Here is a 27,024-nt window from a genome sequence, read left to right as displayed (position 1 = left end):
TAACTTCAGAAAACTTCCATTAACATCCCTTAGACCAAATCTTTCTTTTCACAGTCATTTGATATGTCAAAACTTGCTGTCATTCAACTCTGCTATCTGGGACAACCATCCATCCTCTAGTAAGTATTAGGTATGTTCACAAGACAGCAGTGGTCTCCGGATCTGCCGCTGTAGTTCTTTCAGTGTCTTTATATGGCTGCAAATTTTACTAACAAACCCCAACAGACTTTCCATACAAATCTGTCTTAGGAAACTGATCAGCAGACTCATGAAGCAGTATCCCAAGGTGAGGCAATAGACTTGTCTGCAATAAACTGCATATCTATAGTGGCATATCTTGCCAGACTAACAAAGTAGCAGATCATGAATAAACTGCTTCAACTTGTGTGGTAAGTTGTACACTGTGTTCATCGATTTTGGTGCTGTACAAAAGACTCCTCATTTACTTCTCCAGTGGAATGATCTTTCATAGAAACTCAAACTAACAAAATGCATATTATTTACTTGGCTGTTCACACAACCAGACAATGATCTAAGACTAGCATTCTCCACAACTAGTTATAAAACTAAGCACAATTGATTCATTGTTACCTGTTATAAAGCACCTTTTTTACCCAAAGAAGCATATGAACGTGTGGTGTGTCACAATCTTGATATTCCACTCTCCAAAAGTATTTCTCTATTTCCCCCAGGAGAGGACCCCTTAAATAGATAAACTGAAACGTAACCTGAAGTTTGTGGTGAAAGATTAATACAAAAGAAAGCTCTTCTCTTACACTCTAATTCAGTACCCTTTGGAATTGCTATTTATCCACCTCAACATACCTTCTCATCTATACTGTACTCTGCACACCTCGGTAAGAGGTCAAATGGGAGTCTTGAAATACCTTAGCATACAGGACAATTCACAACTATCTATAGCAATGTTTCTTGATATTATGCATATTACTTCAGATGGTCAATACATGTTCTGTAATCCCCATGGACGATATTGACTTTTTGGTGAAGAACTGTAGACCTAAAATTTTTTGATTTGGAAGTGCTGTAGCAGTGATTCATTGCAGCTTTAATTCAGGTGCTTCATGCCCCATTCTCATCTACAGACTTAGCTTCCTAGCTGGACTACATCATCCATGATGCCCCATGATCTCCCTGCTAGATGAGATGTCATGGTGCATCATGGGAGATGTAGTGCTATAAGGGAGCCCAGATCACAGTAGAGAATGAGAGCAAGAGACATCTGATTTACAACTCCTATGAGATACAATGGTGGTGTTGGAAATAAGCCAGGACACTCTGGATGCAGGTGAAAACAAGCGGAGGATTTATTATACATCAGCTGATGGAGTGACATGCAGGGGTTACCCTGGTGAACACTGGTTAATTAACACAATACAATAGATTATAGAGTCAGCAGGTGGACGGAGGAAAAATGATTTGATAGGTCTAGCAGCAAGACTAAATGAGCACATAAGCCAATAGAACTACTAAAGATTACATAATATCTCCGCCCATTGCAAAGTAACAGCTCGTTAATTAATATACAGGTGGTTATTGTTTAAATGCCAAAACATGTCAGCAAAACAGTAATAACATTTTAGTCTGCATAGATGATGATGTTGCTATAGCAGGCGGGTATGGCCTTGAGTTGGTGCAGCACTTGGTTCTCAGGCTTATTATCTAGGAGTGAAGCAAGACAGTTTAAGCAAATTTTATGAATGTTACCTTAAGCAAAATGTGTTACGTTACCAACTGAGACCCTGTCCGAGTGTTTTAGAACATGGTTGCTATGGTGCCCAGGGTCTTTTATTGTCTGCAGTTCTTATCCTGACTGTGGTGTTCCCAGGCTTTAATCCTAGAATGGAGTTATGCTGTTTAGAGGCCTACTAGCACATTTAGGGCTGCCTCAGTTTACCCTACAGTGGCATTTCTGAATCAAAGATTTTGGCTGAAAATTTCAATTCTGAGGTGTTCTGTTTTTCAAAGAAGCTGCATCTTGCAAAATGTCTTCTTTTCCAAGCAAAACAGTTTCAATTTTTTGGACCAGATCTACTTAAGATATTTTGAAGATTAACTTTCATTGCCTTATATTTTTCTAAAATCTTCTCCATCATTTGCTGCATTGTTAGGCCATCAAAGGATACGGCTAGACTGCGGGGTTTTTTTGGGATGTCAGGGAACGCGTTTGCTCTTTTGCACGGAAGAGCAAATGTGCTCTTTCAGAAGTCTCTGTATTCCTTGTTCCACAAGTAAGAAGGGGGCTTTCAAAAGAGGATTTTTTTTCCAAAATTTGGCCCAGTCTAGATGGGCCAAACTTCGGAAAAGCCTCTTCCAACGAAAGTATCAGAAAAAGATACACAAAATGCGGAGTGCATTTTGTGTATCTTTTTCCGATAGATCGTCGCAGTCTAGACTTACCCTTAATTCCTATACCATGGGCCTATTAAAGTAGATGGTAAATACCACCTAAAGAACTAAGCTCACTTGTCTGTGGCAAGTCGTGTTTAATAGATATTGAATTGTTCTATTACATTTATTATCATGAGAATTATTTGGTGAATTTCTGTACTCAGTCTTTGAAATTTCATGTTTACAACTGTCCTCCACATTCAAAACAGAAGAGATCAAGGAGCTTCATGCTTCAAAACACATTTCTCACACAAGCTGGGGAATCCATCACTTGATGCATCTGATTTCACTTACTATTTTCCCCAATTATATCCATGCCATAAAAATGAACAACATATTTTCCCTACATTTGCAGCAAGTATAAGGGCCAATATACTTCCATTTGCATTTTCTGTGTGACAGTGTCTGCATCCATATCAATCTCAACATGCAAGGAATTATTTACCTTCAAAAACATACCAATCAATTCCTGACAAATGTTCTTTTCTCTTGGTATTCCATTAGCCAGAATTACCAGTTTCCCCTCTCTTTCTTTTATCAAATGATAAGTTATGTGTGTTCCTGATGTGGCAAAAAAGGACACCCTAACGACACTTTGCTGTTTACATCACATAAAATGGCTTTGCTAATTGAATAAAAAAATCTTTTCACGTATATTCAGATCTCTAATTACAAATAGAATAACTTCATCCTTAACATCCCATTCATTACACTTTTATGAAAAGCTTTGTTTGCATGTTACTCATTAAATCGAAAATAGCACAGTACACATCTAATTCCATTCACTCTCCAAATGTGCAATATAATAAGACAGACATTGACATCATGCCATACTTCTGTTCCTGCCATAGTTTTTCCACTTGATTTACATAAAAGTTTCTCATAGCAACCAGAGACCTGATCTAATTTCTCATATTTGGCAGCTTCAAATACAGATAATTCAATGCCAAATTTCCTCCCTCACATTTAACTCATTACCATCACTATGCTCCACCCCAACTTTAGAAGCTTCCACATCCACATTTTTCCTTTCCTGAAAGTTACTATTTAAAATCACCCGAAGAGTTGAAATCTCAGTTTTATTTCCATTCACCAAATAGGAGTCTAACAGCTGTAATAGGTTTGGACTCACCACCATAGTGCCTCCTGCTGGTCAGATCAGTAATTACCTCTTCAGCCTGCTAACCCTAACCTTTGGTTACCTGTCTCCTGCACTGGTTCAAGCCCCATGTGCCTTCCTGCCCATGCTGCCAGGAGCGGCCCTAGATGAGCTGCCGGCAACTGGCGCCCTAGGCAAAACACAGGATAGCCATGCGATCAGCACCCCCGCCGCCAAAGCCCTCAAAGGCCATTTATCTTGGTGCCCTAGGTGACAGCCTAGTTCGCCTGTATTGACAGGCTGCCACTGCATGGTGCCCTTTCCTCCCAGGACTACCCTACAGCAATGCCCCTGCAATCTGGGGCTCTCCTCTCCCAGGTAATCCCAGCTCCCTAGACTCTCCTCACACCAGTGACCTGTTACCGCTCATCATCTAGTCCCTGCCTCAGTGGCAAACTGCAGTCTGAAATAACCACTCATCAGCTCTGCTTGCTGCTCTCCAAAACTACTCTCTCTCAGGGAGCTTCTGTAGCTTCCTTGGCAACCATGTCCCTCCTATTCCACAGCCAGAGCAAGAGTGTCTTTTCCTCCACTTATTTTATACTACTCTAGAAATCCATCCAAACATATACAATAACAAATCATATAACCAAAACTATACTTCACAAACAATACACTAACCAGAGGCTTAATAAGAGGGATAGGTCAGAAAGCTGCAAGAGAGTAGTTGAAGGGAAATGTATCAGCCCCAGATTAAATAGGTCCCTGTTCCCAGGGTAAACTAACAAAGGCTGATCCAGAACCAGGAGGAGCCTACTAGAATCAATCAGGGCAATGAGGCCAATTAAAACAGCTGGGGTCAATTAGGTGGCTTCCAGACTTAAGGGAGCCAAACCAATTAGAATACCCGGGGGAGGGGGGGGGCAATTAAGACTGAGTTCAGATTGGTTTAAAAAGGCTGCCTTTCTGTTAATTCAACATGTGAGTAAGGAGAGAAGGTGTTGTGGAGATTCTGGAAGAAGACAGTGCAAGCAAGTACCAGGAACAAGAGCCTGTGATAAAGTGCTGGTGGGAGTGGCTCAGGGATCATAACTGTCATGCAGCTGTTATTAGAGACATGTGCAAGCAGCTGTTTTCATAAGGTCACTGGGCTGGAACCTGGAGAAGAGGGTGGGTCTGGATTTGTCTCACTACCCATTTCAGACTAGAAAGTACTGGCTTTGGAAAAGGGGTTTGTCCAGTCCTATACCTCTTGGAAGGGCTACAGAGGCTATGGAGTTTGGGAAGTGCTTAAAGTGAGGGCTGCTGAGAGCCTTTGAGGCAAGCAATTCTCTTGAAAGTGCTAGACCCACCCAGGTGGAAGAGGAGCTTTGTCACGAGACATTCTGCAAGATCTCTTCCGTGTCATCAACATATTTTAAATGTAATCTGGTAAATATACCACCCACAATTATACACTGTTTTACTCAACAAATTTCAGCATGTCCTGCAGGTTAAGGGAGTGGGGTGGGATGGAGTAGGGTGGTAGTGTGGGGGGAGAAGGGAAGATTCCTTCTGGCTGACTTGCCTGCTTCCTTGGAAAGAGCTGCTAGCCAGTTAATTCCTAACACTTCAGACTGCAGCACCCAGAAGAAAACACTTCTGTTTGGGATTTTTTAAATCATTGATATGTACATCTGAGGATTTTTATTTATAGTATCTAATGAATCCTCTTTGAAGCACTGCCAAAATTCTTTCCTTCTTCACCTCCTACTAAACTGATGGCCAGAGCTTTAAAATATATATTTTTAAATCATCTACTTAGAAAATCTTTAATCCATTCCTCTACAAACATTGCCTCAGACCTGCATAGGAAAAACAAATATTGTATCAATGACTATTTACTTCAGGTGATATTTCCATGTTAATCATAACTGCCCTAAAATTAAATTGTCAGTAATAGTTATAGGGGGGGAAACACTTTAATCTCAACAGGCAAGCTACACACACAACTCTCAATGAGCAGCGTTCTCCAAATAATTTTCATAGCTAATTCCTGAAACATAAATCTAATACAATTGATTATTTTATTTTAATATCACTCCATCAATATTGCATTCAAACTCTATCCACAAAACACTGCAACCCAAAACATGCAGTAACCAGTCTGTCAGACTGCCTAGAGCACACTTAAACTCTGCAGATTATAGTAATCATTCACTTAACCAAATATTTGATTTTTAAATTTTTCCAGCCCCCATCACAAACTCTTCCTGAGAACACTGTATAGAAAAACAGAACTTTCTATCATCACCTGCTCATGTAGGCAATGTTTCCCTCAAACCTGTCTTAACCTCATCCAGAGATCCCCTATGCCATATAAAGAACTACACAACATTATTCCATTCTGTCACTAATTTCCACTGAAATAACTTTCCACACTCTTGTCACTTCACATCCAGTCTTACACACACACACTAATCTCTAACATACAACAACCACACTGTAACCTTCTTCTGTAATTCAAACAAATGGTAATTCACTTCCTTGCACCAAGTCACACAAGCTACAGAAAATGATCTCTCTCCCCACAGCATGAATCCCTAAATCAAGGCCACTGAGAGTATGTCTAGACTACATGCTAAAATTGAAATAAGATACGCAACTTGACTATGCAAATTGCATATCTTATTTCAATTTTATTTTGAAATAGGCTATTTCGAAATTTGGCGTGTCTACATGGTGCCAAATGTTGAAATAAAGCACTATTTCGAGACATCCCTTATTCCTCATGGAACAAAGTTTACAGGGTTGCTGGAATAGCATGTCCATTATTTTGAAATAGTGGATGCATTCCTTGGACGTAGTGTAGTTATTTTGGGATACCTCTGGTATCCCAAAATACCTTGCAGTCTAGACATGCCCGAAGACATTACACTCTCTCTCTCTCTCTCTCTCTCTCTGAAAATGGCTAGATTCTGATACTCATGCTAGGTAGCACTTTACTCCATGAATAGTTACATCATCTTTAAAAGAAGGCTACTTGTGGAGTCAAGTGCTACTCACAGTGAGTGAAGATATCAGAATTTGTCTCAAAGTAAGAATTCGATATTTTATAAGTTAGGTTTGCTTACCATGGAGATGGTGGTTGACAGACTGAGAAAAGGAGCACTGACCACTTTTTAGCTTATAAGATTCACAGGGCTCACTCTTGCCCCTTTGCTTTTATGTATGTGCCAAATGTATTTTAAAAATTCTATTGTAAGTATCAAGTCCATAATTATTGCAGTATGGAGGAGGCTAAACATTTTATATGACACAAAACTAGCTCATGTACTCTAAGGTCAGAAAGGATCATAATCATCTAGTCTGACTTCCTCCTACACGCTGTAGGCTACAGCAGATGGGTGGTGCCTATCAGAGGCAGGGGGAGGCTAAACCTTCCCAAACAACCAAATGTGGTCCGCCCACACTCTGCCTCCAGTCTCCCTCCTGCTTCTAGCTCTCCCATGGTTGGCTGCTCAGCCTCCCTGGGCTCCGGGTCTGGGAAAGGTGGACTGTGCTGTTAGGCCTCCCTGTGCTGCCCAGCCTGCCCATGCTCTGGAGAGGAGAAGGCTGGGGCTGGACTGCTCAGCTTCCCAGTGCTCTGTGGCCAGGAGGCCAGGGGCCATGCTGCTTGGCCTCTCCACACTCTGGGGCTGGGCAGAGGGGATGGCAGGATCATGATTCCCAGAGCTCAAGGGCCAGAGCTACCCAGTGTTCCAATGCTCTGGACCTGGGAAGAATAGAATTGTGCTTCCTAACCACCCTGTGTTCTTGTGCTGGCAGGGCTGGGGCTGGGAGGTCCAGCCTCTCATGCTCTGGGACTAGGGACCGTGCTGCCTGGCACTCTGGGTTGGAGGTGTTGCTGCCTGGCCCCCAGGCACTCTAAGGGGAGGGGGACACTAGCCTACAGCAGCCACAATAGGAAGGGGTGGACTCCAGTGGGTGTGGAAGGGACAGGGCCTCTGGTGAAAGAGGTGGGGCGGGAGGAGCTAGCCTCCCCAAGTCAGCAGTTCATCCACGCCATGCTATGAAACTTCACCCACCCACTGCTATATTAGACCCACCACCTCTGGCTGAGTTACTGAAATCCTCACATCATGATTTAAAGATTTCAAATTACAGAGAATCTATCTTTTATACTAATTAACCTGTAAATTACCATACACCACGCTGTAAAGTAAGGTGAAAAACTATTGCATGTCATAGAATCTGAATGAACAAATTGTAACTTCAGTTAAGAAACATCTGCAACTTAGTTTCACAGTTAAAGAGGGCTTTGTAAAAGGCTTTTAAATGAAACAAGAATTTATGTAATCTGCATTTTTGGAGTCAGACATTTTTCTTCTGACTAAAATTGAATCCAGTGGTATTTGTAACATACCAGCATCATCTACTGGATACTGGAAGTAATGCAGTTTGGAAATGTGAGAAATAAAATATTAAAATGAAATACCAGTCTACGCTGGTAATACAATCAGAACAGGAGTAGCATCCCTCATTTTCCCCCTAACATACTTCCAATGCTTGAAGCAACTCTTGTAAATATGCTCCCCATCTGAGCACTGTTTTGCAGTCCTTCCTCGAGCCTTTGCATTAGTGATGCATTCCAGAACCAAAGTTCACAACACAAAAAACAGATCAGTGAATCCATTTAAAGGCTGAGCAAAGTTAAAAAGCTATGTGTAGCCGTTGATCTGAATTCCATTAAATATGCAATAACACCTCACTAGCAACTACTCAAGATGCCTAGAAGTAAGTCCCCTCCTGCCTCTTCTGTCAGTAGCATAATCCAGATCAACAGGACTCTTGATACAATCATAGGGATGGATGGAACCTTGAGAGGTAATCATGGCAGGACTAAGTATTATCTAGATCAGGGCTACTCAACTTTGGAAGCCCTGGGGCTCACAATGATACTTACAGCACATGATGAGGGCCACAACTTCAGTGTGGTGGAATATACATGCAAATAGCTTTTTTCACAATGACAGGCATGAATACAAAGCAATTCCCACAATGCCCCGGTGCTCCTGGCTCCTCTGTGAGGGCTAGAAATGCCAACACCCTGTACCCTTCTGTTCCAGCCAGCCAGTCTACTTGCATCTTTCAGTGCTCACCATGCATTGGAGACGCATCACCGTTGTGGAGCGTATTGCCAGTGGAGGCCATGTTCAAAGGATCCCCACCCATGAGCCACATGTTGAGCCCCACATAAACCCAATCCACACCGTGGGCCACAAATAAATGGGCCGTGGGCCGCATGTGGCCCGTAGGCTGCGTGTTGAGTAGCCCTGATCTAGATCAACCTGAGCAAGTGTTTGTCTAACCTGCTCTTAAAAATCTCCAATGATGGAGATTACAAACCTCCCTAGCAGTTTATTTCAGTGCTTAACCACCCTGACAGGAAGCTTTTCCTAATCATAGAACACTAGAACTGGAAGGGACCTCAAGAGGTCATCGAGGTCCCCTGCCCTCACAGCAGACCAAGCATCGTCTAGACCATCCCTAACCTGCTCTTCAATATCTCCAGAAATGGAGATTCCACAACTTCCCTAGGCAATTTATTCCAGTGTTTGACTACTCTGACAGTTTGGAAGTTTTTCCTAATGGTCAACCTAAACCTCCCTTGCTGCAGTTTAAGCCCATTGCTTCTTGTCCTATCATCAGAGGCCAAGCAGAACAACTTTTCTCCCTCCTTCTTTTGACACCCTTTTAGATACTTGAAAACTATCATGTTCCCTCTCAGTCCTCTTTTTTCTAAAATAAACAAGCCCAATTCTTTCAGTCTTCCCTCATAGCTCATGTTCTCTAGATGCTTAATCATTGGTATTGCTCTTCTCTGGACCCCTTCAATTTCTCCACATCTTTCTTGAAATGTGGTGACCAGAACTGGACACACTACTCCAACTGAGACCCGATCAGGGCAAAATAGATGACTTCCCGTGTCTTGCTCACAACACTCCTGTTAATGCATCTCAGAATCATGTTTGCACTGGGATGTGTCACACTGTTGACTCATATTTAATTTGTGGTCCACTATGACCCCTAGATTCCTTTCTGCAGTACTCCTTCCTAGACAGTCACTTCCCATTCTGTATGTGTGGAACTGTAATGTCCAACCTAAACCTCTCTTGCTGCAGTGCTTCTTGCATTGCCTCCTTCCTACTTCCTCTTCCTTGTAACAATATTTTATATACTTGAAAACTGTTATCATGTCCACCACCCTCAGTCTTCTCTTCTCCAGGTTAGGCAAATCAATTTTTTTCAGTTTTTCTTCATAGGTCATGTTTCTTGTAACTTTAATAAGTTTTGTTGCTTTTCAGCTGTCTCGAGTTTGTCCACATCTTGCTTGAAAGCTGGTGCCAAGAGCTGGACTCAATACTCCAAATGAGGCCTATTAGTGTAGAGTAGAGCAGAAGAATTACTGCTTGTGTCTTGCTTACAACACTACTGCTGACACATCCCAGAATGATGTTCACATTTTTTGTGTGCAACCATGTTACTCTATTGACTCATTTCTATCTTGTGATCCTCTATGACCCTCAAATCCCTTTCTGCTGGGCTCCTTCCTTGGCAATAATTTCCCATTTTTTGTGTGCAACTGATTGTTCCTTCCTTAATGAAGTACTTTGCATTTGTCCTTATTGAATTTCATTCTATTTAACTCAGACCATTTCTCCAGTTTGTCCAGATCATTTTGAATTTTAATCCTATCCTTCAAAGCACTTGCAACTCCTCCAAGCTTTGTACCATCCACAAATTGTATAAGTGTATTCTCTATGCCATTATCTAAAACATTGATAAGGATATTAAACAGAATCCAGACTTGAAACTAATCCTTGCCAGATCCCATTTGATGTGCTCTTTTTGCTTGACCGATAACTTCTCTCTGAGGCCATGTTTACACTAGGAAACTATTTTGAAATAACTAAATTTGACTTAACTCCCAATTTTACAAAATCAAATTAATATGTTCCCACCACAGGGCAGCCTCGGAATTAATCCGAAGCAGGTTCCATTAGTGTGGATGTGTTACCTCAACTTTGAGCCCCAGGAAGCACTGGGGAGTAATTAGTTCAAATTACTCTGGGGAATAGTTATTTCAAAATAGTGGCATCAGAATGTCCACACTACAGATTTTGAAATAAGCAGCCCCTTATTTCGAAATAACGGTCTGGGTAGTGTTGACACTCTGCTTATAAATTCAACCTAAGGGGGGTTATTTTGAAATAAAGCCCTAGTGCAGACCAGGGCTGAGAGTGGCTTTCTAATCAGTATGCTCCCACCTTATAATAGCTCCACTTACATTAAGGAAATATAACCTATTTATAAGTAGGTCATGTGAGAGAATATGAAAAGCCATATTAAAGTCAAGATATACCACATCTACACCTCCCCTCTTCAACAATTCTTGCCAAACACATGCTTAAGTGGTTTGTTGGATTAGAGAAGTCAATACATTACAGGATTGATTCCATAAATGATTTTAAACTATGACTCAAGGAGAATGGTAGAATGGAGGGTCATGTGATCAAGGCACTGGACTGAGACTGAGCAGAACTTACTCTTGTATCTTGGTCTGCCATTGATTCCCTTTGTGATCTTGGACACGTCACTTAATCTTTCTGCACCTCAGTGTCCTATCTATAAAATGGGTTAAATGCTTTATTTTCTCACACTCTCTGCCTGTCTTTTCAGCTCTTTTCCCATGGCTCCTCTTGGTTGCAAATGGTGAAACAGAGCCAATAGGAGCCACGAGTCGGTAAATAAACACATTGGGGTGGCCAGTTAGCAGGTTTCTCAAAGTGGTTTCATGGACCACTTTGAGAAACACTGCTCTAGGTGCTACTGTAACACAAATAATAGAAGAATCCTGGTTCCAAGATTACTAAATTTTGCATGCAGAATAAAGTAAGCTATGAGAATATGTACAGAATATAGAGTCTTTTTAATAAGCTTCAATTCATTCAGTAATATTTGAATCTGACAGTTTATGATTATCACCCCCTCTTGGAATTACTACTAGTAATGATTCCTAAGATGATGGGCACAGGTTAGTATTTCTACACTAATTATAATGTGGCTATGCAGAGCCAAGCCATAATGGAAAACTTTGACTGTATTAGGAACTTAAAAATCAGATTTACCAGATTGCTTTTATGTCTTTGTTTCCCTCTTGTTTCTTTAAAGAGTGAGATCACATTTGGTTTCCTCTCCAATTCTCTGGAAAAATGTGGCAAGTAAATTAGAATGTTCTGCTTAGGAACATTTATTTATTCCAAGTAACAGAGTGTGCTGCAGGACAGCTTATCGGCAGGACTGTGCCCAGGGGAGTGCAGGGTCTGTGGCAATCATCTGCTCCAGGCCCAGAACCACCCCCTCATCTCAGGCACCACCACATACACCTTTCCCCAAGCCCAGCCCTTTAGGATACCTCACCAAATGACACTGACACATGAAGGCTGAGGGATAGGAGAACCATTAGAGGATGCAGTCATAAAGGCCAGAGAAGAACAGGATTTCAAGAGGTAAGGAGTGACTGATAGTTTCAATAGTTCAGTTGTCAAGAAGGATTATAATGTAAAAGCCATGGGATTTGACCAGGAGGTTGTCAACTGATGCTTTAGTGAGAGGATATTTAATGAATGCCACTAAGTCTAGAATGTATTAGTTAGACAAATCACTGCTAACCTTTTCCCATGCTGAGACCTGGCCACTTAGTCCTTTCTTAGCCTCATAAAAGGCATTAATAGACAGTTATCAGGAGAGAACAAGAAGAAAAATGGCTAAAAATATGCTGTGAATCATGGAAAATTACAACTCCTAAAACTCACAATGTATTTCTATTGCCATAGCAACCCCATTTGGTAAAGACAGAGCTACATTAATGTAGGCTGCTCCTTTGCTAAAATAATCTAGAAGCTTTGTTAGCTTCCAGTGTGGTTTTAACACCAGGACTGATAAAGAATGACTCTGAAAACTCATATTTCCTCTTCCTCCTGACCACTTCCTTGAAAGTTAAGACCATCATGATCTGATTTTCAAAGTTATTTCAGTGCCTAAGGCTAAAGATTCATTAGTAGGATTTTCAAACGCACTTATCTGCATCTCTAGGCATTGAAATAGGTTTGAAATCTGGCTTGTCTTCATGCCCTGATAAATAAAATACAATTCCATGCATTTGAGAGAGAATATTATTTGTAGTTCATTTTGTCATAATCCTTCCTCTTTCCCAATCCCATAGAAAATTCTAAGGAAGCAAAAGCAGTATAAAGGATCAGCAAGGTAGAATCTACCCCTTGTCTTTCAGTAAATTTTAAAGCCAACAGCTTCCAACACTGAATGGGTAAGTCTACACTTGCAGCCTAATTCAAAATAGGGCTGCAAATGTAGGTATTTGGAATTGCAAATCAAGCCCGGGATTTAAATTTAAATATCCCATGCTTGATTTGCATCTTCCCGGCTGGGCACCATTTTTTGAAATTGACAAGACCAGACTAACTGCCCATGTCTACACACGGCAGTGAAACAGCAGATCAAAATTAAGCCCTATTTCAAACTACCTGTTGTTCCTCCTGCAATGAGGTTTAACAGGTAGTTCAAAATAGGGCTTTATTTTGAACGCCCATTTCACTGCCGCATGTAGAGGCGGGCAGTTAGTCTGGTCTTGTCAATTTCAAAAATTGCTCCCAGCCGGGAAGATGCAAATCAAGCATGGGATATTTAAATCCCAGGCTTGATTTGCAATTTTGGATGCCTACATTTGCAGCACAATTTCGAATTAGGCTGCAAGTGTAGACATACCCATAGAGAGATCCATAAAATGAGAGGGGAGGATGTGGAAAGGGAGAATCACCAATAGTCCCTTCTCAGAATGAATGGAACTGGATTTCACTTATCTGGAGATCAGGGATTATGTTCTCATCTTCAGGTATCTGTAATTTGTTCCTCCTCTTCTCCCATCCAGTAGAAAATGTGAGTAAAATATCAAAGTTGATGAGTACATAGCAAACAGTCCCATTAGAGATGAAAATTTAACTAAGACAGTTTGAAAAAAGTTTGCCATTACCATTCATGTCCATCTGGTAAAGTGTAATGAATGTGCAAGACACATAATGTAGTGGTGTTTCAGTTTTCCTGTGTGATTACCTTAGATTTATCAGCCTAGAAGACGGAAATACTCCACTAGCGTGGCCTCTTTCTGGTAGAGGTAGAGTCTTGCAAGTCACGTTATGCACGCCTTTAGTCAGTGACTGATAAGGTAGCAAAGCTTGTCTTGGAAACAGACAAACAGATACTTTGTTCTTCAAAAGGGAGGCAAAACCTAGGGCACTTCTACACTTACAGCAAGATTGATGCTCTGGAGGTTCACCTTCTAGCGTTCGATTTAGTGGGTCTAGTATAGACCTGTAAATCAAATGCTGAGGGCAGCTCCTGCCATCATCCAGTAGTCCTCCTTTTGCAAGGAGTGAGAGAAGTTGACAGGGCATTTGGTCTCCCACAGTGTGGACGCCACCATGGCTCTGTTTACAACTCAAGTTACATATTTTGCTCAGCTGGAGATGTGTACCTTAAGTCGCCCTTCCAGGTCCAGTGTGGACTTAGCCTTAGTGTCTCTCTTTACATTCACAGAGAGTATTTTATTATTAAAAAGAGTGGAAGATTAGGTTAAAGGAACATTCAGGAAGACCAATGGTTCACTCACGTGTAGGTCCATAAGCACCTAAGCAGAGCTAGCTCCCAATGTCAGGGGGAAATTATAAAACCAGGCAGTTAAATTATTGAGCTTACTACTTCAACATGCTGACCCAGTGATTTAGCAATTACTTTGTAGTCAACAGATAAATAGAAAATACTTTTATGCTTGTCCCCACACACCAGAAAGCAGATGCCACTGAAAGAGACTAATTTTTTTCACAAGATTCTGTAACACAAAAATAGAGCTGTAGACAGGTGTGGTGTTAGACTTGGCACTTCTGAGGCATAGGGCATTTGGGCTTGGAACCCTTAAAGCACAATGAGGCCACCATCCAATTCTCCATATAATCTTGTCTTGGGGAATACAGGGTTGTATTCCTGATTCTACATCATACCTTACTTCCAAGAAGCATTGGGCAAATCCTAAAATTCTCAGTGCCTCGACTTCCCATCTACAAAATGGGGTAATCATACCACCTTATCTCTCAGTAGTTTTGAAGCCTAACTTATTAATGTGTGAGAACTAAGAGTAGAATTTGTACTTAAAAAAAGCCACAAAAACTGCACCAGAAATAAATCTAACATGACAGAATACCAAGATGGAATCAAATCTATTTCAATAAGAGAAAGCCAGAGTTGTTATCCCTCTGGTGAACACAACCCTGCAACAGAACCGTAGGGTCACCTGAAGGATTCCCCTTGGTAACTTTCCTGCCAGTAGGGGTATGTCTAGACTGCACCCCTCTGCCGGCAGAGGGATGCAGATTAGGCTGGGCGAAATTGCTAATGAAGCGGGGATTTAAATATCCTGTACTTCATTAGCATAAAAATCGCTGCCACTTTGTCGGAGAAAAGCGGCAGTCTACAGGCCGATCTATCGCTAAAGAAAGCCTTTTCCGATAGATCCTGTATACCTTGTTTTACTGAAATGTGAGTATTAAAATGTTAACTTGAAATATAGATATTAGTAGACATTTCAGAAAGAGCAGGGGTACCTCCTTTTCCTGACACCTCCAAAACCTGAAGCAACTCCTTTAACACCCAAACGGAATCAGAGAATTGTTTTGCAGTCTCGCCTCCAATCTGTGAGTTAGGTGCATTTTGGAACAAAGACCTAGTTTCTGAAGGCAAGAATTAAGCTCTGTTGGATGATTCACATTTTGTCTTAGCAAAATGAGAATCCTGGCCGTGGTTTATAGTTTTCTCAGTTCTGGCACCAAAGGGAAGCCACTTTGCTTCGCTACACCATCTAATGCAGTGGTTCCCAAACTTTTTGGCATCACGCCCCCTTTTTGATTTTTGAGAAACCTTCACTCCCCTCCTCCTCCCAAAAAAATAGCAACAAAACTTGGAGTGGGATTGATGGGGGTGTATGTGGCTAGGTCACCTCGCACCCCCCCCCCCCAGGATTTCTTTACGCCCCCCCAGTTTCGGAACCCATGCTCTAACGGCTGAGAGCCAATCTACAGGTGATAAACACAGTAAATCAGTAGAAAGGCTAGGGCGTTAAGGCTGGCACTGGGGCTGGGCTTTTGGTGGACCAGCAATGTTTTATTTGCATACTTGCATACTCATCGTTTGCATAATGAACATGCAAATATGCAAATAAACCAAAAGTTTGTGAATGGGCTTGCCGGTCCCCAGTATCAAAAAGGTTGGGAACCACTAATTAGGCAGTCATTAGTCCAACCCTCTAGTTGGGGCAGGCAGCAAGTACAGTCAGGTAAAGCAGGGCAGAGAAATAGCAATATGTAGCTAGCTCTCTCACTGAGACAGACAGCATGTAAACACAGGCCCCCACTCTAAGGTGGACTGGAGGCAAAAGGGGGATCCAGGCCCACCCTACTCCTAATAATGGCAGGGAATCTCTCCACTGAGTCAGCAGGCATCCTGCCAGAACATGCTGATTGTGGTTTCAGGAACACAGACTGATGTTTGGGGTTTCCTGAACTATTTCCTCTCCCTGTTTATTTGTCACTCACAGGTCCTCAGGGCACTCAGCTGCTAGCAGCTCCTCAGCATATTACTTCAGATTGCGGGGTTGGTACAGCTCTATCTCAGGGGCCATCAGAGGCATTTGACTTCTTTCCTAGCTCTCCCTCTAATGAGCTGGAGGCCTCACCCCTTATACTTCCTGTTCCACCCTTCTGCTTCAAGTGGACAAAAAGGGCGTGGTACCATCTGTCAGTGTCAGAGGAAGACCTCTCTGCCTTGCTACACCCCTTCATTTGGAATGTCCTTTCCTCAGCTGTCACTTCAGATAGATTTCTTATGTTAAGTTTTAGCCAGTTAAATGAGCTTCCAAATTAATCTAATGCAATAAGGGCAAGTGAATTACTTCTAACATTCAAACTTGCAAGGTCCTCAGCAGGTATCAGGTGCAGTTATGATGATGAAAAGCTCTTCTCTGGGTTCTGTCCATGAAATGTCAGCATTTCAAGCAATTAATCACATTAAAACTCTCCTTGGCCCAACATTAATGATAATTGAAGGATCGTGGATGTATTTGATGTAAGACGTAATGATTGCCCTTTATGGCAATGATCTACCCTGATGGTCAGTAGACGGAATATATTATAAGTTCTGTGAAGACCTATTGAAAACCCAGCACCATTGTAAAGGAAAAAAAAAGAGTCCATTAATTCATAATAGTCCGAGATAATCTTTAAGTGAGAAGCAGGAGGATCTCAAAACTCAGGTTGCAGCCTGGGCCCTAACATCTACACCACAATTTTCGTTAGCCCAAGTCCCATGAGCCTAAATGAGCAGACACAGGCCACCCACATGTGTTTAATTGCAGTGTAGATACACCTTAAATGTTTTCAAGCCACACAAGTGGTAAATCATCACAGCACATAACGTATTAGATGTTTTCATTCTTCTTTTGCAAAAAAGGGACCTCCAGATAGGAGATCTCTGAACCAATTCTTGTATTATTACCTTTTTAGGAAAAAAATCAAGAATAATCACTTAGGGTTTATTTTACTGGCTCATAACATATGCTGTATTGAAATCTGACCCAAATGGAAATTTTGAAATACAGGCAGTCCCCGAGTTACGCGGATCCAACTTATGTCGGATCCGCAGTTACGAACGGGGCTTTTCTCGCCCCGGAGGACTGGAGCGGCGGGACGCCCAGATGTGCTGCAGTCCCACCACCCCCATCCTCCGGGGCGAGAAAAGCTGCTCCCCGTCTCTCTGGTCTGCAGGGAAACGGGGAGCAAAGCCGCGGAGCACGCCCGCAGTGGGACAGCCCGGGCGCGCCTGGGCTGTCCCGCTGCGGGCGTGCTCCAAGGCTTTGCTCCCCGTCTCCCTGGTCAGCAGACCAGGGAGACGGAGCAAAGCCGTGGAGGACGCGGGCGGTCCCGCCACCCGCGTCTCCCTGGTCTGCTGGGGGGGGGGGGGAGGGTGCAGCTAGTGCCCCCCCTTCCCTCCCAGCAGACCAGGCTTTTCTTGCCTACGCCTGGGGTAGAGCAGCTGGGGCGCTGCCGGGTTGGTCCCGCAGCACCGCTCCTCGGCGCTACTGTACCAACCCGGCAGCACTCCAGCTGCTCTGCCCCAGGCGTGCTGATTCAGCCGCTGCTGATCAGTTTCAGCAGTGGCTGAATCAGGACGCCTGGGGCAGAGCAGCTGGGGTGCTGCTGGGTTGCTCCAGTAGCGCCGAGGAGCGGCGCTACTGGAGCAACCCAGCAGCACCCCAGCTGCTCTGCCCCAGGTGTCCCCAAGTCAGCCACTGCTGAAACTGACCAGGGGCTGACTACAGGAAGCCCGAGGCAGAGTTGCTCTGCCCCAGGCTTCCTGGAATCAGCCGCTGATCAGTTTCAGCAGCAGCTGACTTGGGGACGCCTGGGTTTCTTAAGTTGAATCCGTATGTAAGTCAGAACTGACGTCCAGATTCAGCCGCTGTTGAAACTGATCAGTTTCAGCAGCGGCTGACGCCAGTTCCGACTTACATACAGATTCAACTTAAGAACAAACCTACAGTCCCTATCTTGTACGTAACCTGGGGACTGCCTGTAACTGACCTTCTGAGCTCCCCAGTTATCCTCTTTTAAGCAACTTTCAGTTGTCACATCATTCTGAGTTGTCACATCATTTTGAATGTTTCCAGATAGACAAAGCTGTGCATCTGGACTTCACCATGTTAATGAAACAATTTTGGGAATGTTCATGTAGTCCCCTTACTAAAGGGACCTCTGACTTTTTCTGGGAGGATCCTTTGTGCTGCAATCTAGCCTTAGACTACAATTTCCATGAGCCCTTCAGGAAAAAGGAGGAAGCGGGCGGAGGGGCAGTTGGGCTGCTGAGTGTCCCTAGAGGGGAGAGAGTCTGGGGCTGTGTCTACATTGGCATGATCTTGCGCAAATACTCTTTAATGCAAGAGTTCTTGCGTTAAAGTATTTGCGCAAGAGAGCATCTACGCTGGCATGTGCCTTTGCGCAAGAGATGTGCCTTTGCGCAAGAGCATCTATACCAGTTTAGACACACTCTTGCGCAAGAAAGCTCTGATGGCCATTTTAGCCATCGGGCTTTCTTGCGCAAGAAATTCATGTTGCCTGTCTACACTGGCCTCTTGCGCAAGAACAGTTGTGCAACAGGGCTTATTCCTGAGCGGGAGCATCATAGTTCTTGCGCAAGAAGCACTGATTTCACACATTAGAACGTCAGTGTTCTTGCGCAAGAACTCCCCGCCAGCGTAGACGGGCAGCATGTTTTTGCACAAAAGCAGCCGCTTTGGCGCAAGATCATGCCAATGTAGACACAGCCTGGCTGTGCCTGTGGCTGAGAAGGACTACATAAACCTGCACATAGGAGGAAACTGTGAGTAACTGGGATCTTTGGGAAAGTGCTGCCTGGGACAGACCTCAGAGATATACACTAACTCTGGCATCCCCCCCACCCCACCCCAGACCCTTCATAGCCCCCTCTTCCGATAGTTTGGCATATCGGATAATCCTGCACCCCCTGGGTCCTAAAGGTGCCAAATTATCAGAAGTTTACTGTACTTGGAAGACAAATGGCTGGTTAAAATATATCTTTTGTTACATTCCCATGTTTAATTTAAAGCAATTTCTCAACAATATTTTGAAGTCTTTGGATGTGAGTATACATTTTTGCTTTCGCAGTTTGTCTCATTTTCAATACTGCTCATATTACTAAAAGATTGGTAAAATTTTGAAAAACTAATCTGTCAGAACTCTTTGGAGTTCTGAAGCCTGGTAGACAATTTTAATACTTTTCTTAATTTAAATTATTTTTTTTTTTTGTTTACAGTGTCTATGACATGTGAAATGTTTCAATTCTATGTTGTTTAAGTTTTATTTTCCATTGTTCATACTGCAACAAACACCAGATGAAAAAGATATATTAATGACTCTCTTTTTCTTTGTTTGGGAGAAGAAAAGGAAAAAAGAATTAAACCTATTACAAGCATTAGAAATATCTCACATAGTTCTTAGTGTTCATAAAAGATAGAAAATATTTAGATAAAAAGTGGTGCTTAATTAATTAACAACAAAAGCAAAGACGTTATTTTTGACAGTACTAACACATTTCAAGAAATGTTGCTTTGGAAAGTTTAATTATTATCTTTTCATCTCAATACTGACCATTACATGGACTGTAGCTAAAATTAAAACTTGCAACATACTTTCTTTGCTCTCTGGATAGCATATGGGGCTGTCATTGATTTTTATGGATGACTTAATGACGCTTAAAGAACTCTGGGGAGTGAACCAGTATAAATTAGTTTTCAAAGTCCAGAGAACAGGCCCATACATTTAAGACCTACAATGGTCTTTCCTCAGACATGGTTGTTGAGGCCACAGTGCTTTGCTATCCTCTTATCGGAATAGAGAACCATGTAAAATGAGCAAGAGTGTTTCTTGCTTCCTTATACAGAGGAGGAGAGGTACCGTATTTTACTATGAAAACATGAAACCAGATTTTAAAATTGGGGTTGATTTAGCTGACTCTCAGGATCCTGTGATGCTATTATTTCTCACTGTAATTAGCTGAGTGGATACAGAACTATTAATGCCCTATGATTTGGGCAAATGTAACTTCTGATACCCGGAGATGGATTGCTATTGTAAATTTGTCAGTGCAAGCTAAGATGATAAATTAGGTTTTCATTGAATTGAGTACCCAACCAGGGTTTTGCACCTTTAAATGCATTGGTTTAAAACATGCCTTTAATTAAACAAGATCTGTGTTATAATACCTCATCTGGGCATTGTGTAGCTTACTTGAATCATTTTCCTGAGTGGTAAGCTCTGGAGTGATACTGAGATGGAGTTTTTCTTGTTAATTATCAAAAGCAGCATTTGCTAATAACTTAATCCATATTTAGCAAAAATTATTTTCATATTGAATGTCATACTGCTGCAGAAATCACTTATCCTCCTAACATGCATCTAGCTCTGCTATTGGTGGTGCTTCAGTTAATGAAAAACAGAGGATGCTACTAGGAAAGTTAGTCTTTAGGATTAATATCAATGGACTCTACAAAACTAACTGAAATCCTGGACCACATGATATTATGGCCAGAATTCCAATGTAGTTCTGGACTAAGATGATATTTTATTGTTCAGGAGCAAAGCCATAACAGATTTAATCACTTGTTCAGATCAAAATCAAGCAAAATATCAGTGACTAGAATGTTTACTTTTTCTCTAGCTTCTTGCTTGGGGAATTGAAGGGTTTTGCCTCCTATTATATGTGTCATGTCATGAGCTTATTAAAGCTCCAGGGTATGATTAAAATTGTCTAGAGAGTATTTGATTCCTTGGAGAGCAATGATCCTTGGAGACCGTCAACAATAGCAGCATAATGCCAAGGGAATATCGTGGCAGAGAAAGCCTCAGGAAAAGCTCAAATATACTCAGCAGGTTTCTCTTGGGACATGCAGTCAGTGACAGTCATGCTAACACTTTTCTTGGCCCATTTAATTTGCTAATTTGTTTTGAAAAATTTTGAATGACTTTTGAAACTGAAGAATTGAATGACCGTAGTAAGATACTCTGTATAGTTCAGACAGGCAATGTACAAACATCCTCCACCCAGCTCTGCAAATACCTCAGTCCTGACCTGCAGCTGTTCTATTCCAGCCCTGGACCCCTCCTCCCCCCTCAGCTCTGATAACACACTTGAAACCTAAAATGATCATATTTTCAAAATAAAAATCCACATCCTGTCAGTACTTCAACATAGATTGGTGAGAGGTTCATCTAAACTGGAGGTAAAAAACAAAACAAACATGGCAGCAGGTCTGAGCAGCCTGGTCAATTGACTCAGGCTTTTACCATGTGGCTAAAAGGAGTCATGTATTGGTTTGGACTGAAACCCAGGCTCTGAAATCCAGTGGAGGGGGTTGGACTCAGAACTTGGGCTCCAGTCCAAGTGGGAACATCTACACTGATAACTTTAGCCCGTAAGACGAGCCTGAGTCACTTGTGCAGGGCTTTAAGACTTGCTGCTGCAGGGTTTATTTATTTACTTTGTAATGCAGACCTACCATAAGACACTGCCAGGAGATTAGATGTAAAAGTCTTAGTGATTTTATTGGGATATGGAAATGATATTGTAACTGGGGATGTAAATGTGTAGTCGATTACACAATTAACTGATAACCTTAGGCTTAATGGTTAATCCTGTTGACTACATGCTCTCCCTCCCCTTGCTGCCTCTGTGTCAGAGGCAGCAAGGATGGGGGAGGCAGAAGCTGGTGCTTGTGGGAGTAACCAAGCCAAATTTGAGTGAATGGTGTTGTGACGTAGTGCATAAGGTTGCAGTGCTGCTCAGTTTTTTTTCTCGCCAAGTGGTCAGGAGCCCCCTGAAATTGGGGGGCCAAGTGCAAATTGCTCAAGACAGATCCTTAAATGGTTTCTTCTGAATAACTGATCTAAATATTTTTTGATTGCTTATCTTAATTATAAACTAAGTTATCAATAATGTACCAAACTGAAATCCACCTGCCCTTAAACAAATTATTTCACCCAATTATGAACAATTCAAAGTATTTATGAAATACTAAAAAGGGCTTACAATACAATTTGGGAAACCATATACTTTGCTCTGAATTTTCCAGAAGAAGAATGCCTCCAAAGGGGGCCCACTCTGAAAGGTGTAATTTCTGCTAAATGCTCTCCACAGAGAGGCATACAGCAGATTGTAACTGAAGTAGCTAGTGTATTATTTATGTTCGGTCATTTGTGATTTTTATTTTGCTCAAAGTTTCTTTTCTTTTAATAACAAAATAGCCATGGTTAATGATTTGTGATAATCTTGTTTCATTTTCTCAAGATGTTCCCTAAGGTACATAAAAGAACCACTGTGATTAAAATAGGGGGAGTCAGACACCTGAGTTGAGGTAAGAGAAACTATTAGTAAGAGTGGGCCTAGCATTTCTTGTTTCTTGAATTTCATATTTTTAAAATAAAATTGTGGCACCCAACATTTTAAAATGATTGTTTTCTACACCATACCTCACATCTATAATTAAATTCAGTCCAGCCTCTTGTGTGGACAAGTCTGCCTTCTTTCCTGGCTCTCTCCTTTTCCTCACATGATGCCATATTCTTCACTTCCTCCCAGCCTCTCATCGCACATACCTCCCCAAACACTATCCTTTTCCTCCACTCTTCTTTTTCTCTTTAACTCTTCATACTTCCCAATCCATTAACTTGGCAGAGGGAAAAAGACTTGTATTGGAAAGTAGGAGGAGAAAGTGCTGTAGAACCAAACAGGAACTAGATTGGGGTGGAGGCAAAGGAAGAGAATGGTGTTGTACAGGAAGCATTACGTGAGGGGTAGCAGCAGCAGCAGCATGGCACACTTTAAGTTTAAGCAAAGGTAGAGACACTTTTGTATGTTTGTCCCCCCCTTCCCCCTGCCCACATATAGCTGGCAAAGTAGGGAGGTATATTGCCTGAAATGAAAGAAGTTGCAAAGAAGAGAAAAGGCTACCAACTATGCCAAATTCTGTAGGATGTGTCTGAGGTGACCACTCACCCCACCTCCAAACACTGGGCATTCTGGTACTTGTGGGAATGATGTGACTCCCCCTCCTCTGGTGCACAAGGTTATGCCATACGATAAATGCCATTTTGAACAGCCCGCTGCCCACCCCTGCCAACATGACTTCACCATGTGTGCCAGGCCAGATTGGAGGAGGGATGTCTGGCTAAAGAGGCTGAATGGCCTCTCTAAGGATATGTCTACACTACAAAGAAGATTGATCCTCCGGAGGTAAATCTTCTAGTGTTCAATTTAGTGGGTCTAATGTAGACCCATGAATCAAACACTGAGGGCAGCCCGCCAAGGTGTCTGGTAGTCTTCGCTCTGCAAGGAGTAAGGGAGGCTGGTGGGAGCATGTGTTTTGTTGGCCCCCCGCAGGGTGGATGCCACAGTGGCTTGGCTTAAGGTAAGCCAAATCCAGTTATGTGTTTTGTGTAGCTGGATGGCGTACTATAAGCTGACCTGCCTGGTCTAATATAGACCAGGCCTAAGTAAGTGCAGAACACTGAATGTGGATACCTTTTTCATAGAGACAAAGCTTAGAGGCCACCAAACTCTTTTCAGAATTTTTACACCAAGGCTCCAGAAGTGAAAGGCTAGGAGACAAATGTCACCAGACGCTCCTGTAACTAACAGAAAAGTTATTCACATAGTCTTCCATTCATTATCTTTCTGTCTACAGTTGAGACATTGTAACTTCTAAACCAGCATTAAAATGTCACAATTTCATTGTCCTCCTATTCACCTCACAGTTCTCCCTCTCATCCCAGCAGTTGGTAGGTTTAGGATCTTTATTTTTTCCCCTGAGCACTAAATTTACCACCGCCATTGTCAGAGGATAATGCTTTGTGCATTTCATGAAGTTTTTGTATTTTCAGCTTTTTATGCCAAGAGCACAGATGCATATGCTTTGCTTGAATTTATTTTCTTAATTGTCTGAGATTTCACAAAAACTGTCTGGTTATCCTTCCACAGTAAAAACAGTCTGAGCACTTCCTTTGAGAAAGCTGGAAAGGGCAAGCTAATATCAGGTAGGTACAGAAGACCAAGGGTAGGATGAGAAATTTTCATGAAATCTTCATATTGTTGTGTTCTGGACAGTTTCTAGTGAAATCTGATATCACAGTTGGCATTAATTAGCTCTATTGCTGATACTCCCTACAGAGCCCAGGGACTTAATGGACCCCAGAGTCCACATTCCCATCTTTCTCCACTAGGTGGCCTCTGCAGACTAATGGAAAGGTACAGTGACAAGAACTAGAGTAGGGGAAACTTGCATTGAGTCTAGGGTACGTCTACATAGCAGCATTATTGCAGAGTAACAGACATTATTTCGGAATAACAAAGCGTGCCTCTACACAGTAAGCCATTATTTCAAAATAGTGTTGAGATGGAAGACTTCTTACTCCAACTTCTGTAACCCTCATTTCACAAGGAGCAAGGGAAGTCGAAGGGAGAAAACACTCTTCCTTCAACTTCCTGCTGTGTAGACAGTGCCAAAAGCTGAATTAAGCTATTTTGACTTCAACTATGTAATGGACACAGCTGACGTTATGTATCTTATTCGACTTTTGCCCTGCAGTGTAGACGTGCTCCTATTACGCTGTTCATAAAGAACTATAGTCACCTGGGCTGTGAAGCTATATACTTTCATCAGCAATAAATTCATTTTAAATGGAATATTGCCCAACATATTTTGAACTTGTAACTAAAGAGTTAATACCAGCAAGGAAGCATTGTCTATTGGTCTGAACTTGAGACTGGTGATTGTAGTTTTGGGCCATTTATGCTGGGACTTTGATCTTTTTATTATTTCTGAATCTTTATTTTCCTATCAGTAGGGGAGCAGGGAAGATTAATTAGCTAATACATGAAAGCCCTGGGGCCCTGATAGTCCATCTGCCCTTGACCAGGTAAACTGCCTGTCTTTAATTCTGAAGGGCCCTTCTTATATAAGCTTTTGTTTATCTTCTTGCCAGTATATAACACTCCTCCTCCCACAGCATCTTTTTGTAGTCTCACTGGAGGTCCTCAGAGGATCTTTTCCCATCTCATCTTTTAGCTCTCTATGGGTATGTCTACACAGCAAAAGCTATACACAAACTAGCCAGCTGGAGCTAGTGTGACTTCAACTAACTCAGGTAACAATAGCAGTGGAGATACAGTACAACATAGTCTTTGGAATCAGCTAGCAAGCCAAGTACACAGTAGGCCATGCCAGCTGGCTGAACATCACATTGTTTGATCTTCACTGCATTGCTACTTGTATTAAACATCTCATCCTGTTCCCTTGATTCTACTGCTCCATGTGGAGCAATGGAGTTTTTTGATGCTGTCACTGGTCAGATGACAGTAACCTGTCTGCCCCTTTGCCAACAGACCCACTTCAATTTGGCCGTGTGATCCTTTCTGGGACCCACAAGTCCCAGAATGCCTTTTCTTAGACTGATTCTTGGAAGAAGACTGGCTGATCCCAGACAGTCTTATTCTTGCAAACATCCTTCATTCTAAAAGTGAAACAGTAGCATAAAAATAACAGACAGAAACTGACACAGCTTTGGCCCCAATACCTGACGGAAAGTATGTGTGATGGAGTGTGTAAGGTTCCATCAGAGAGTGGCATCTGTAACTCTTTTGCACCTGCTCCAGAAATTGTGGACAAGTAGAAATGATCTGCCAGTAGAAGAGCTGAGGGCTGTATAAAGGTGAGAACCAAAATGATGTAGGGTAAAACAGTGAGTTTCCAGAAAGTGACAAAGGAACCCCTTGATCAGGCTAAGTTGAAGAAAGGATAGTACTTAAGTCCACAGTGTTATTCACTACCTAATGTCGTCGTCCCATGTAAAGGATTGTGCACCCAAGGTTTGTTGCTAGAATTCAGAAAGATGGGTTAAGTCCTCCCAATTACTGCAAGAATAACAGCAGCACAGGACATATGGAGGAAGGAAACCAGGTTGGTTGGGTTTTCTTCACCTGTCAATTTTTAAAATGTGGATGTGGCTCCAGAAGCTCATGCATTCCACTATGGAGGCAGCTAGATGAGGTCCCTTTCCCGTTGCCTGATCAAAGCATTCCTTTCTCACTTTATGGAAATAGGCTACTTTTGTGCTACAAGATTTTGTTTCTCATGTCGTGAGCATGGGGTCTGCATGCTTGGGAGGAAGTGATTCTTGTTTGTAAAACTAATTGAGATATAGTCCTATCTACATGTTAGATATTACATCCCAAACAAAAAATAAAAGAACATAGAGCTAAGGTTGAGAGTACATATCAGTTGCTTAAAGGTAACAGACATTAAAGGAATATTACAATTATCCCAAACCCAGGAATCACAAACTCAAGAAATTTGGAATTAGGTTTACAAAAACTTGTTAAAGTGAGAAATCCACATATAAGGAACACAGGGTAGAGTTAAGGTTGTTTCTGTGCAAATACATCCTGGGAATAACTCAACTGAGTTCAAGGCTGGTGTATGTACAGTAAAACGTGCACTATCTGGCTCTTAACTATCCAGAAAACTTTAAAAAACCAGCACATTTCCTAGGTAAGTGTTTTCCAAATGGTTCAAGGGTTCCGTGAAAAAATTCTACCCCGTCCCCCGTCCCCTGCAGAGCCGGTAGGCAGCTCCCATTGGAATTTTGCCAGCGAAGGCGGGCTTCTGGTGGCATGTGGTTCTGGCCACTCCACCACCCACTGTGGCTTCCCCACCACTGCACACGGCATGGCCACCTTCCCACCCCCGTAGGACTGCCCCTGTCCCATTGGGCCTCCGGTAC

The 27,024-nt window shown here is 42.2% G+C and overlaps 1 long non-coding RNA gene across 4 annotated transcripts in view; it reads left to right on the top strand.

Moving 5' to 3' along the window:
• LOC102449734 (uncharacterized) overlaps positions 1-27,024 on the top strand; it is a 95,824-nt gene that overhangs the window by 1,866 nt on the left and 66,934 nt on the right. The window contains exons 1-2 of one of the 4 annotated variants that reach the window (XR_012903503.1): positions 19,826-22,601; positions 24,224-24,279. The exons of 1 other annotated variant lie outside the window; for it this stretch is intronic. This is a non-coding gene — a long non-coding RNA (uncharacterized LOC102449734). Of the gene's footprint in view, positions 1-54; positions 120-19,825; positions 22,602-24,223; positions 24,280-27,024 lie in introns of those variants that run through there. 2 more of the 4 variants (XR_012903506.1, XR_012903504.1) reach the window with 2 other exon arrangements.

This window comes from Pelodiscus sinensis, chromosome 4 (assembly GCF_049634645.1).
Source record: "Pelodiscus sinensis isolate JC-2024 chromosome 4, ASM4963464v1, whole genome shotgun sequence".
Classification (NCBI taxonomy): Eukaryota; Metazoa; Chordata; order Testudines; family Trionychidae; genus Pelodiscus; species Pelodiscus sinensis.
The sequence above is the reverse complement of the archived record's forward strand: the minus strand, read 5'-3'. Positions and strand labels throughout refer to the sequence as shown.